Source organism: Panthera onca, chromosome B2 (genome assembly GCF_046562875.1).
Source record: "Panthera onca isolate mPanOnc1 chromosome B2, mPanOnc1 haplotype 2, whole genome shotgun sequence".
Taxonomy (NCBI): Eukaryota; Metazoa; Chordata; class Mammalia; order Carnivora; family Felidae; genus Panthera; species Panthera onca.
The window spans coordinates 40,715,301-40,728,015 of NC_138343.1; the positions used below are offsets into that span (position 1 = coordinate 40,715,301).

The 12,715-nt window shown below is 39.9% G+C and overlaps 1 protein-coding gene and 1 long non-coding RNA gene across 5 annotated transcripts in view; one reads left to right on the forward strand and one right to left on the reverse strand.

The window, feature by feature from the left end:
• The window catches only part of BICRAL (BICRA like chromatin remodeling complex associated protein), a 108,960-nt gene that overhangs the window by 40,021 nt on the left and 56,224 nt on the right, over positions 1–12,715 (forward strand). The window lies entirely within an intron of this gene.
• LOC132666341 (uncharacterized) overlaps positions 1–12,715 on the reverse strand; it is a 30,940-nt gene that overhangs the window by 654 nt on the left and 17,571 nt on the right. The gene's annotated exons all lie outside the window — the stretch shown is intronic.

The window sequence follows — 12,715 nt, forward strand, 5'->3', positions numbered from 1 at the left end:
TCTCTTACGGTGATAAATTCTAGGTCAGAGCTCTTATTCTGCCCCTTCTGCAGATAACTCGGTTTTTATTTGCACAGTAAGGTGAGTCAAACATGGGGACCGTTTTAGCTCTATCTTTGGTAGCAATCAGAGATTATGAATCATATCTTTCACTTAAAAAAAATCCTAATTGGGAAAAAGAACACTTAGGACCTTAATTAAGCATGATACGGTGCAGCTCAAGTTGTACCCGTGCTTAGAATGTCAATATAAGCACAGTAATTAGAAGTACAGATTTGGGGTGGAAGTACTTAAAATGTTCAGGAGCGCCTGGGTGGCTCAGTCGGTTGAGCATCCGGCTTCGGCTCAGGTCATGATCTCACGGTTTGTGGGTTCAAGCCTCCATCAGGCTCTGTGCTGACAGCTCAGAGCCTGGAGTCGGCTTCGGATTCTGTCTCTCTCTCTCCCTCTCTCTGCCCCTCCCCCACTCACGCTCTGTCTCCCTCAAAAATAAACATTAAAAAATGAAATGTTCAAAGTGTGATTCACTTTAAGGAAACATTCTTTTAAAGAGGCCATACTGTAAGGTTGAACATAAGGCACATTTACTAAGTGTGGCCAGTAAGGTAACATGTCAAAAGGAATTTTTATTTCCTTTTTGACTGTTCCAAAAGGCTTAGCCCTGATAGGCAACAGGAGTAAAAGATCATGAAACACTCGCCCTGTGGGTTCTTGAGTTCACCAGGGCTGAGATCTATAGCTCTTGAGCCGCATGCTGCTTACTGAACACTCTGAGGTAGCACATGAGTTCTTCATGCAAGGCTGCAAGAACTAACTTGAATTTTCCCCCTTTGCCCATTGAGAACCAACTCTATCACTGCTTATTAGTGGGAAGCCTAAGTTGGGGAGATGAAGAATTTCAAAATCTTGTGGTAAGTGTCACGCTGGAGAGAATCTCAAAATTTGTTATGTGGTCCGTAAATATCTTGACCATAACTAAGGAGTAATAAGGCTGCTATTGTACGTATTAGAATCAACCACCCATAAAAGTTGCTTGCAGTATATTTCAAAATGACCCCTTTTGAACTTTTTTTTTTAACGTTTATTTATTTAGAGAGAGAGAGGGATCATGAGTGGGGTAGAGGCAGAGAGAGAGAGGGAGAGAGGGAGAAATCCCAAGCAGGCACTACCCTGTCCTCACAGAGCCCATCGTGGGGCTCGATCTCACTAACTGAAATCACGACCTGAGCCAAAACCAAAGTCAGATGCTTCATGGACTGAGCCACCCAGGCCGCCCCTCCTTTTGTACTTTTTAAGAAGATAAATCAGCTTATCTGGTTTCTTCAGTTTTTAGAGTTTTTAGTGCTCCTTAGAAAATATTTTACAGTGTTATGGCCACCCCCATCAGTGTATTTTTAGCAGTACGTTTTCAAGTCCTAAGCATTTCCTCTGAATTAAAAAAAAGCCATAGTTGTTGAATAAGCTTAGTTTCAGTGCAGTATAACTGATAGTTTTGTGAAAATAAAATAGGGTAGTTTATAATTTTCTTTTTTTTTCAGAAATCATTTCTCAGGGCACCTGGCTGGCTCAGTCATCTCAGGGTCGTGAGTTTGAGTCCCACGTTGGGTGTAGAGATTACTTAAAAATAAAATCTTTAAAAAAAATCATTTCTCAATAAACAGAACTGGAGAAACCTGGATGCCATTTTGAGAGATTAAATTTAAAAATCTTTGTGTTTGTCAAAGTTGTTACAAAGTTAAAATTCACGGCAATGAAAGTTAGAAAACTTCAGTTTTTTAAACTAGAGAAAATTTTAGTTTTTTAAACTAGACATAACCTGGGAAGTAGAATACTAGGATTTTCTTTTCATGTGAGAACTGTCTTAAAACTTAGAAGTAACTCTTTCCATGTATAGACAACTATTACCCACAAAAAAAAAATCACATTTTTTTCCTCCTGACTACTGAGCGTAAAAGTTATTTTCATGTGGTTTTGATTTGGAAGTATTTCTTCCCGGATTTAAAATAAAAATGCATGCTGCTATATTTAGATTTAACTCTGGCATTTCCTAGAAGTGCAAAGAAATACATTTAGAAATAGGTCGCTTTATTCTTCCTATCTGTATTCTGATTCACCAGATCTGTGAGAATCTTAGGATTGGAGAGCTCCATGGAAGCCAAGCCCTTTTCTCTGGGTGTGATCACACTTAAAAGATTAATATTTACTAGATATGTTTGGAGCTGCTTTTATCCATAGACCTCAAGATGGCTTTTTTGTTTTACTGTTTTACATGTTTGTCTGACTTCATATGTCACATGATACCCTTATTATTTTCTGTTACAGCATATATCATGTAGATAAAACAATCTGAAAGTAAATGCCCAGAGAGAATAATACAAAGAGAAATGAAATTTGGGTAACCATGCTGTTTGAAAAAAAGGGGTGGGGAGGACCTTTACATACTTAGCAATGTAAAGTGGACATTATGCCATGGAAAATACCAAATACATACCAAAGAAAATGTGCTTCTCTTTTTTAAATGGTGTCTTCTGAGTACTAATATATTACTGTACATGTTTTTTTCATTTACATGGTCATATTAAAGTTTTATGGTTAAATTAGACAAATAATCGATTAAGAAGTTACCCTAAGTCGTGCAGGAGTCTGTTTACAGAGCTTCCCCTTCAATCCTCATGGAGGAAGTTATGCATGTGCAGCAGTCAAGGTGAGGAAAAAATCTGCAGCTAATTTAATTTTTTTAATATTTGTTTATTTTTGAGAGAGGCAGACAGAGTGTGAGCAGGGGAGGGGCAGAGAGAGACACAGAATCCGAAGCAGGCTCCGGGCTCTGAGCTGCCAGCACAGAGCCTGATGTGAGGCTTAAAACCACCAACTGGGAGATCATGACCTGAGCCGAAGTCAGATGCTTAACCGACTGAGCCACACAGGTGCCCGTCTGCAGCTTATTTAGAAAGCTGTCTAAACTGTTTTTCAGAAGCACACGTTGGATATGCAACACAACATGCACAACATAGAGAGATAGGCTCAAATGTTCATGTAAATGAACACTTTAAATACCTGCATAATGTGAATATAGATAGGTAAGTTGTTTTTTAAAATGCATTTTCTTCATGAGTTGAATACCCCCCAGCTACAACTTTCTATTATTAGATCAAAAATTGTGACATAAAACCTACGTGACATTAACCTTTTATTTTTGTCACATGTTGCATAAATTCCCAACTCGTAACTATCATTTAAAATATGTTCTGGGGGCGCCTGGGTGGCTCAGTCGGTAAGTGGCCAACTTCGGCTCGGGTCATGATTTCATGGTCCGTGAGTTTGAGCCCCGAGTCGGGCTCTGTGTTGACAGCTCAGAGCCTGGAGCCTGTTTCAGATTCTGTGTCTCCCTCTCTCTGACTCTCCCCCGTTCATGCTCTGTCTCTCTCTGTCTCAAAAATAAATAAACGTTAAAAAATTTTTTTAAATATGTTCTGTGTTTCATATTACCTAACTATCAAAACATTACCTTGTGCTTGACTCTCAAGAATGTCTTCAGGTTATAAGATGCCATGAAAGATGAAAGTCACTAAGCAAATATTTTCTTTTCAGAGCATGACATGGATTTGGGGTGTGTGTGTGTGTGTGTGTGTGTGTGTGTGTGTGTGTGTGTAGAAAATACTTCATCCTTTTAAAATTAATTTAGGGGCGCCTGGGTGGCTTAGTCAGTTGAACGTCTGACTTTAGCTCAAGTCATGATCTCACTGTTCCTGAGTTCGGGTCCCCCATCGGGCTCTCTGTGCTGACAGCTCAGAGCCTGGAACCTGTTTCTGATTCCGTGTCTCCCTCTCTGTCTCTGCCGCTCCCCCACTTGTGCCTGCGTGCTCTTTCACTCTCTCTCTTTCTCAACAATAAATAAACATTTAAAAAAATTAAATTAAAAGTTACATATTCTAAATTTTTCTTCTAAAATTTCCTTCTAGAGTTTCTTTTCTAAGCAGAATATCAAAAATGAATACTTTTTAAAATATTACTGTGTCTACTGTGAAAGAGAAAGGCACTACACTGATATTTCATCATCAAATATTTGTTAAATGCTAATTTTGTACAGAGCACTTGGAGGTTATGGGAATACATAATATAGCTAGTTGGATAATAGGGGCACCCAGAAAAATACACAACAGTATATGGTAAGTACCAAGTGAGTAGCACAAGTGAGAGCAAAAGAGAGCCTTTGATTAAAGTGTGTGAGAACATCCATCCATTCATTCATTCAGCAATCAACTGAGCATCTAATTTGTGCCAGGTGCCATTCTAGACTCCCAGATCCCTCAGTGAGCAAAAGACCAAGGCCCTGCTCTGGTGGGAAAACAGACAATAAACCTAGATAAGCACTGTAGTAAGTAATGGGGGGGGGGGGGGGGGGGGAGGTGGGGATAAAGCAAGTTAAGGAAAGTGTAGAGTGCTGGGGGATGGGAAGGTGGTCATGGTAGGTCATGATCAACTGAGCAGAAACTTGAAGGAAGTAAGGGGCAAGCCTGAGGATATCCGAAGGCACAGCATTCCAGGCAGAGAGCAGCCAGTGCAAAGGGCCGAGACATGAGCATGCCTGGTGAGTTCAAGGCATGGCAAGTCAGCAAAGGATAGAATTGGGGGTGAGGGGTGGAGACAGGGAGAGCCATCGTGTAGGGCATTGCAGGTTTTCACAGCTGAGCACAGAAAAGGATTTTGTTTTTTATAGTGAGGAAAATGAGGATTCATTGGAGGGTTTTGGCTTATGTTTTAAAAGGACTACTCAGGAGGTTGGGATGAGAAGAGATTGGAGGGAGTAAAAGAGTGAAAGCAGAGAGACCAGATGGGATATGATGATGGTTTGTATTAGGGGGATGACAGTGGAGGTAGACAGTGGAGGATTCTGGATCTATTTTGGAAGTATAACCAAGGGGCTTTCTTGATGGATGTGGAGCATAAGAACGAGCAGTCAAGGTTTACAGATAGGAAATGGAATTTGAACTGGAGCCTAAAGGGATTTGTTGACCATGAGAAGATGGCATAAGCAGAGAAATTTAGGTGGGAGAGAACTAAATTAGGTGAGGAGTGTAAGAAAGGGGCAGGACAGGAAAGTTCTCTGATGGAGTTAGAAGTCTGTAAAAGAAAAAAAAAAGGACGGCTGGGAAGGGACTTTGGGATCAGTTTGTGAAATGCACTAAATGCAAGGTCAAAGTAGATGAATTTTTCCTTTACATATTCAAAATCAAAGGTTTTCAAACAAGGCAGTGATGTGACCTAAAAAGAAAAGACTATTGTGATAATAATAGCTTTGGAACCAGACAGATTGGAGTTCCAACCCTTGCTCTTCTCCTTTCTGTGCTTTTTTTTCCTTTTTTAATGTTTATTTATGTTTGACAGAGAGAGAGAGGAAGACAGAGAATGAGTGGGGGAGGGGCAGAGAGGGAGACAGAATTCTAAGCAGGCTCCAGGCTCTGAGCTGTCAGCCCAGAGCCCGACTCGGGGCTTGAACTCACAGACGGCGAGATCATGACCGGAGCCAAAGTCGCTTAACCGGCTGAGCCACCCAGGCGCCCCCTTTCTGTGCTATCTTGAGTAAATTATATAACCTCTCTGAGGAAATGTGCCCAGTTTCTCCCTCTGGATTGAGAATTTACCTTTCAGAGGAAGTTTGTAAGGATAAAGTGAGATCATCGTATAAAGATTTATATAGTGCCTAACCCATTTGGGTGTCAGCTATCACTGCTTTTTAAAATTATTATAGGGGCGCCTGCCTGGGTGGCTCAGTCGGTTAAGCGTCAGACAGTTTCGGCTCAGGTCATGATCTCACAGTTCATGAGATTGAGCCCCACGCAGGGCTCTTCACTGACAGCATGGAGGCTGCTTGGGATTCTTTCTCTCCCTCTCTGCCTCTCTCTCTCTAAATAAACTTTTAAAAATTGAAAAAATAATAAAAGTTATTATAAAAAGTAATATTAAAGCAGTGTTTCATTAGACTAATCTGCTAACAATGAATAAATGAATGGTTCCTTTAGGAAATGAAATGAACTTTTTGCCTGAAGTGAATTGCTCCTGTCAGCCAGTATTTCCTTCCAAAACTGGGCATTGCCCCCTTGAAATTCCTATTAGCTGTCCAGTAGTATACTTTGATCAGAACAGCAGGAGATATAATACAGAGTTTCCTCCTTCCCTCCCCAGACATTTAGAGATCAAATCTAACAGATGCCCATCTTGACATTCCCAGTTTAGTATAGAAGATCCTCTGAGAATTTAGCAGCAGAAACCTGACGTCACTTTGAAACCCAGTTTCCAAAAATTAAGGTCCTGCTGAACACAATTCTGCAGAACACAAGATTTAGAAAATGCTGGGAAAGTGAAAAAAAGGCATATGGGCTTTGATTTCATTTAAGTATAAAAATATACCTAAAAAATAAAAATGTACTAAAGAAAAAGACTGAAAAATCATCCACAGCATCCACGGCATTAGTCAGCTCCAGAGCCCGTAACAAAGTACCATAGGCTGCTGGGTGGCTTAAACAACCGAAGTTTATTTTCTCACGGTCCTGGAGGCTGGGTAGTCCAGCATCTATCTGGGTGCCGGCCAATTTGATTGCTGGGCAGGGCCCTCTCCCTGGCTTGCAGACTGCTGTTTTCTCACTGCGTCTTCATGGGAGCTCCGGTATCTCTTCCTCTTATAAAAACACCAGCCTTATCAGATTAAGGCCCTACCATTATGACCTCATTTAACCTCAGTTACCTCATAAAGACCCTGTCTCCAAACACAGTCATCCTGGGGGTTAGGGTTTCAGACACCAGCTTGGCGAGAGACAACAGTTCAGTCCCTAGCAGTCACCTCTAGGCAGTGGTATCATAAGTGATTTTCATTTTCCTCTTTAGAAATTTCCGTACTTTCCAAACTTTTCTGCAGCTGTAGGGGTTGAGTGAAATTAGATTCTACTTCTAGATTCCATTTTTATGAGATGCCTAGAGGAGTCTAATTCATAGGGACAGAGAGGACAGTGGTGGTTGCCTGGGGCTGGAGGGAAAGCGGAATGAAGAATTAGTGTCAAATGGGTGACAGAGTTTCTGGTTTTCCAGGTGAAGACTTCTGGAGATGGGTGGTGGAGATGGTTGCACAACAATGTGAATGGACTTGATACTACTGAACGATACACTTAAAAATAGTTAACATGCGGGAGGCGCCTGGGTGGCTCAGTCGGTTGAGCGTCCGACTTCGGCTCAGGTCATGATCTCACACTCCGTGAGTTCGAGCCCCACATCAGGCTCTGGGCTGACAGCTCAGAGCCTGGAGCCTGCTTCGGATTCTGTGTCTCCCCCCTTTCTCTGTCCCTCCCCTGCTCATGCTCTGTCTCTCTCTGTCTCAAAAATAAATAGAAACATTAAAAAAATTTTTTTTTAAATAGTTAACATGGTAAATTTTATGTTATGTGTATTTTACTACACACACACACACACGCGCGCGCGCGTGCGCGTGTAGATATTCCCAACCCCTTCCCACCAGAAACAAAAACAAAAAACTTCTAAAAAGTACACAACTTTTGGAGTTAAACAGATGGTTTAAGTACCAGTTCCATGTTGATCTAGTGGTTCTCAAACTTGAGTGTGCATTAGAATTACCCAGACGGCTTAACACCCCCTGGGTTCCCGATCCAGTAGGTCTGGAATGGGCCCAAGAATTCACACTTTTAACAACCTCCCAGGTGCTAGAGAACCACCGGCCAAGAGCAAGTCTTGGTTCCTGGTTTATAAAAATGGGCACGTGAGCCAGATGTGAGGCTTCTGTGAGGATACCTGATCCAGAAGCTCTCAGCATCAGCTTTAGTTTCCTTTTAGCAAATTGCTTGCTTTTATTTTCAAATAATTTTTGGATTTTTTTCCCCATGTAATAATTATGGTCATTTGACACAAACAGAAAGAAATAACTTATTTTTATTTTTATTTTTATTTTTTTTTTAGTAAGCTCTGTGTGGGGCTTGAACTCACAACCCCTGAGATCAAGAGTTGCATGCTCTACCCACTGAGCCAGAAATAACTTATTTTTAGAAACATATATTAAGGTATTTAAATATGTGAGAAGCATGTAAAATTTAACTTTGTTTCTTAGAAGATTAGGATTATTTCAGCTCAATGGCTAGACTAGGGTTATCTTTGGAACTGATATTTAATGATCAACTTTTTTCCTGTTTCAAATTAAATCTGCACATGTATGTATGGTGGGCAGGGTATATTCTGGTGAAAATAAGGGCTGTGGCAACTCCCTTCCCTTCACCTCTTGCATAAAAAAAAAAATTGACAAAACCTCTAGGAAACCCTATGTAAATAATTAGGGTAAATATTATTCCTATCACTACAGCTGTTCTTAAAAGTTCCACTTTGTGGCTATCCACAAGAGCTAACAAGGGGAAAATGGCCCTGTAAGCAAGTGTTTTACCTTAACTAAATTCTACAGAAATCTGTAGATTGGGACTGTCCAATATGGTGACCACTAGCCATATATGGGTATTAACACTTGAGCCATGACTGGCACCAGTTGTGATGTACTGTAAGATTTAAAGACTTTGTCTGAAAAAAATGATGTAGAATATCTAATTTGTTTTATGTTAATTACATGTTGAATGGTTAAAAATTAAATTAAAATATTTTATTAATGTATTTATATTAATATTTTCCATTTAGTCAAAATATTTTTTGATATTATGGACTAAATATATTAAGTATACTTAAAAATATGGCTACTAGTAAATTTTAAATCGTATGTGGCTGTCACTTGTGACTCATATTTCTGTTTGATAGCTGAGCTCCTCTAGACCTTCCAGGAATTAATAGGTGTTGGGGGTGGAGTTGGGTAAGAAAGGAGGGCTCTGTGGCAATGGTAACATATGAAACATTGACTTTTAAAAACCAAGAGGTCTGATATGCATGATGAATTACCGGGAAGTCTGTGTATGTGTATATATAAATACACATACATGGGTATTTGCAGTATATATATGAAATTGTATATATATATATATACAGTATATGTACATATATATACAGTGAATGTATATATATACACACATATATATACATATACTGTATATATATGAAAATTTTTTTTTAATTTTTTTTAACGTTTATTTATTTTTGAGACAGAGAGAGGCAGAGCATGAACGGGGGAGGGTCAGAGAGAGAGGGAGACACAGAATCGGAAGCAGGCTCCAGGCTCTGGGCCATCATCAGCCCAGAGCCCGACGCGGGGCTCGAACTCACCGTGAGATCGTGACCTGAGCCGAAGTCGGACGCTCAACCGACTGAGCCACCCAGGCGCCCCTGAAAATTTTTTTTTTAATTGTAGAATTTTCATTCATGGAATAGTGAGGTTTTTGCTGTGGGAGAAAATGTCAAGATTCTCGATTGCTATCTTTTGGTATGGGACACATTTCTAGAAATTGAACCTTCCAAAAATCATGTTTACACCCACAGAGATGAGAAGCATCATCTCTTGGGAATTAGAGATTTGAGTTCAAACCTCTGTCTTGCTACTTACAAACTCTGCAGTGTTGGGCAAGCATCTTATATTCCCTGTAAAAATAGAGATAATAGTGCGTACCTGGCGGGACTGTTAGAAGGGTTAGAGCTGTGTGAAATGCCTAGCAGAGGGAAGGCCAGTAGTAAATGTTAGCTGCTATTACAGTTTTTATTATCTCATGTGCCTTGGTATATCAACTAATAATAAAAGGGACTTAATTTTACTGTAAATACCCATGCTAGTATGTTTATTTTCTTGCATATTGATAATGCTTTCTGTAATTTGGAAAATTATTTCAGATGTAGCTCTTGCCTTTCTAATAAGATTACCAGCTACTCGCAAGCTGGGACATATTATTATGTTTGTTTAGCCCTGCAGGACAGACTTACCTAATAAATAAGTAATCGTTGAATCCAGTCCTCATTATCATTAGTATAGTAATTATAATGGTACTGCTTAATATATCATGCTACCTACGTGCTTTCTTAAAGAAAAAGCATATGGATGTTAAGGGAATCTTTAACAAAAGTTGCAAACTATCATTAGAAGTTTAAGGAAAAGTTAAATAATGACAAATCTTTATAGGGGAATAATTTTACTCAGTGAGGCAAAATCTAATAATTTAAATATTTAGAGAGGGAAGTAGGGTGTTCTTTAGGCACGACTTTGAAGACATAATGAAGCAAGAAAAAATTCTTTTTTTTTTTAATCTTGGACAAGTTAATTTGTGTCTTTTTTTAAATTTTTTTTTTTTAATTTACATCCAAATTAGCATCTAGTGCAACAATGATTTCAGGAGTAGATTCCTTAGTGCCCCTTACCCATTTAGCCCATCCCCCCTCCCACAACCCCTCCCGTAACCCTCAGTTTGTTCTCCATATTTATGAGTCTCTTCTGTTTTGTCCCCCTCCATTTTTATATTCTTTTTGTTTCCCTTCCCTTATGTTCATCTGTTTTGTCCCTTAAAGTCCTCATATGAATGAAGTCATATGATATTTGTCTTTCTCTAATTTCACTTAGTATCATACCCTCCAGTTCCATCCACATAGTTGCAAATGGCAAGATTTCATTCTTTTTGATTGCCGAGTAATACTCCATTGTGTGTGTGTGTGTGTGTGTGTGTGTGTGTGTGTGTGTATACATATATACGTATATATATACATATATATACGTATATATATATACGTATATATATATACACACACACACACACACACACACACACCACATCTTCTTTATCTATTCATCCATCGATGGACATTTGGGCTCTTCCCATACTTTGGCTATTGTCGATAGTGCTGCTATAAACATGGAGTGAATGTGTCCCTTCGAAACAGCACACCTGTATCCTGTGGATAAATACCTAGTAGTGCAATTGCTGGGTCGTAGGGTATGTCTATTTTTAGTTTTTTGAGGAACCTCCAAACTGCTTTCCAGAGTGGCTGCACCAGCTTGCCTCCTCAAGGAAAAAATTACTCTAATTTGTCCAAAAGAATGATACCGAATAATGTCAAGAATAGAACTACGGGTCTATCTTACCTTTTTTTTTTTTTTTTTTTTTTAACGTTTATTTATTTTTGGGACAGAGAGAGACAGAGCATGAACAGGGGAGGGGCAGAGAGAGAGGGAGACACAGAATCTGAAACAGGCTCCAGGCTCTGAGCCATCAGCCCAGAGCCCGACGCGGGGCTCGAACCCACAGACTGCGGGATCGTGACCTGAGCTGAAGTCGGACGCTTAACTGACTGAGCCACCCAGGCGCCCCATATCTTACCTTTTTTAATTGACGTATAATTGATACACAATGTTGCAGGTGTACAACGTCGTGATTCCACAACTCTATTCATTATGCTATGCCCACCACAGCTTAGCTACTATTTGTCACCATCTAACATTATCACAGTACCATTGACTATATTCCCTATGATGTATATTTTGCCCTCCATGACTTACTCATTATATAATCTGGAAGCCTATGTCTCCCACCCTCCTTCACCCATTTTGTCTTTCCACCCAACCCCTGCCCCTCTGGCAGCCACCACTTTGTTCTCTGTATTCATGGATCTGTTTCTGATTTATTTTTTGTTTGTTTTTTTAGATTCCACATATAAGTGAAATCATATATTTTTCTTTGTCTGACGTGTTTCACTTAGCATAATACCCTCTAGGTCCATCCATGTTGTCACAAATGGCAGGATCTCTTTTTTAATTCTTTTATGGCTGAGTAATATTCCAGTGTGTGTGTTGTGTGTGTGTGTTTATATATCACATCTTTGGGGCGCCTGGATGGCTCAGTCGGTTAAGCGTCCGACTTCGGCTCAGGTCATGATCTCACGGTTCGTGGGTTCAAACCCTGCATTGGGCTCTGTGCTGACAGTTTAGAGCCTGGAGCCTGCTTCAGATTCTGTGTCTCCCTCTCTCTCTGCCCTTCCCCTGCTCATGCTCTGATTCTTGATCTCTCAAAAAAAAAAAAAATATATATATATATATATATATCACATCTTCATCTATCAGTGAGCACTTAGGTTGCTTCCTTATCTTGGCCATTGCAGATATTGTTGCAATACACATAGGGGTGCATATATCTTTTCCAATTAGTGTTTTCATTTTCTTTAGGTAAATACCCAGTAGTGGAATTACTGGATCATATGGTATTTCTATTTCTACTTTTTTTGAAGAAACTGCATACTATTTTTCTTAGTGGTTATACCAGTTCACATTCCTACAAACAGTTTGTGAGGGTTCCCTTTTCTCCACCTTGCCAACACTTATTATTTCTTGTCTTTTTTGATGCCAGCATTCTGACTTGTGTGGAGTAATATCTCATTGTGATTGATTTGCGTTTCCCTGGTGATGAGTGATGTTGAGCATCTTTCCATGTGTCCGTTGACCATCCGTATGTCTTCTTTGGAAAAATGTCTATCCGGGCGGGTCTGTCCTATTTTATTTTTTATTATTAAAAAAACATTTTTTTAATATTTATTTTTGGGAGACCGAGAGAAAGGGTGCAAGCAGGGGAGGGACAGAGAGAGAGGAAGACACAGAATCCAAAGCAGGCTCCAGGCTCCGAGCTGTCAGCACAGAGCCCAACGGCGGGGCTCGAACCCATGAAGCATGAGATCATGACATGGGCTGAAGTCGGACACCTAACCGACTGAGCCCCCCAGACACCCCAGGTCTGTCCTATTTTAAATA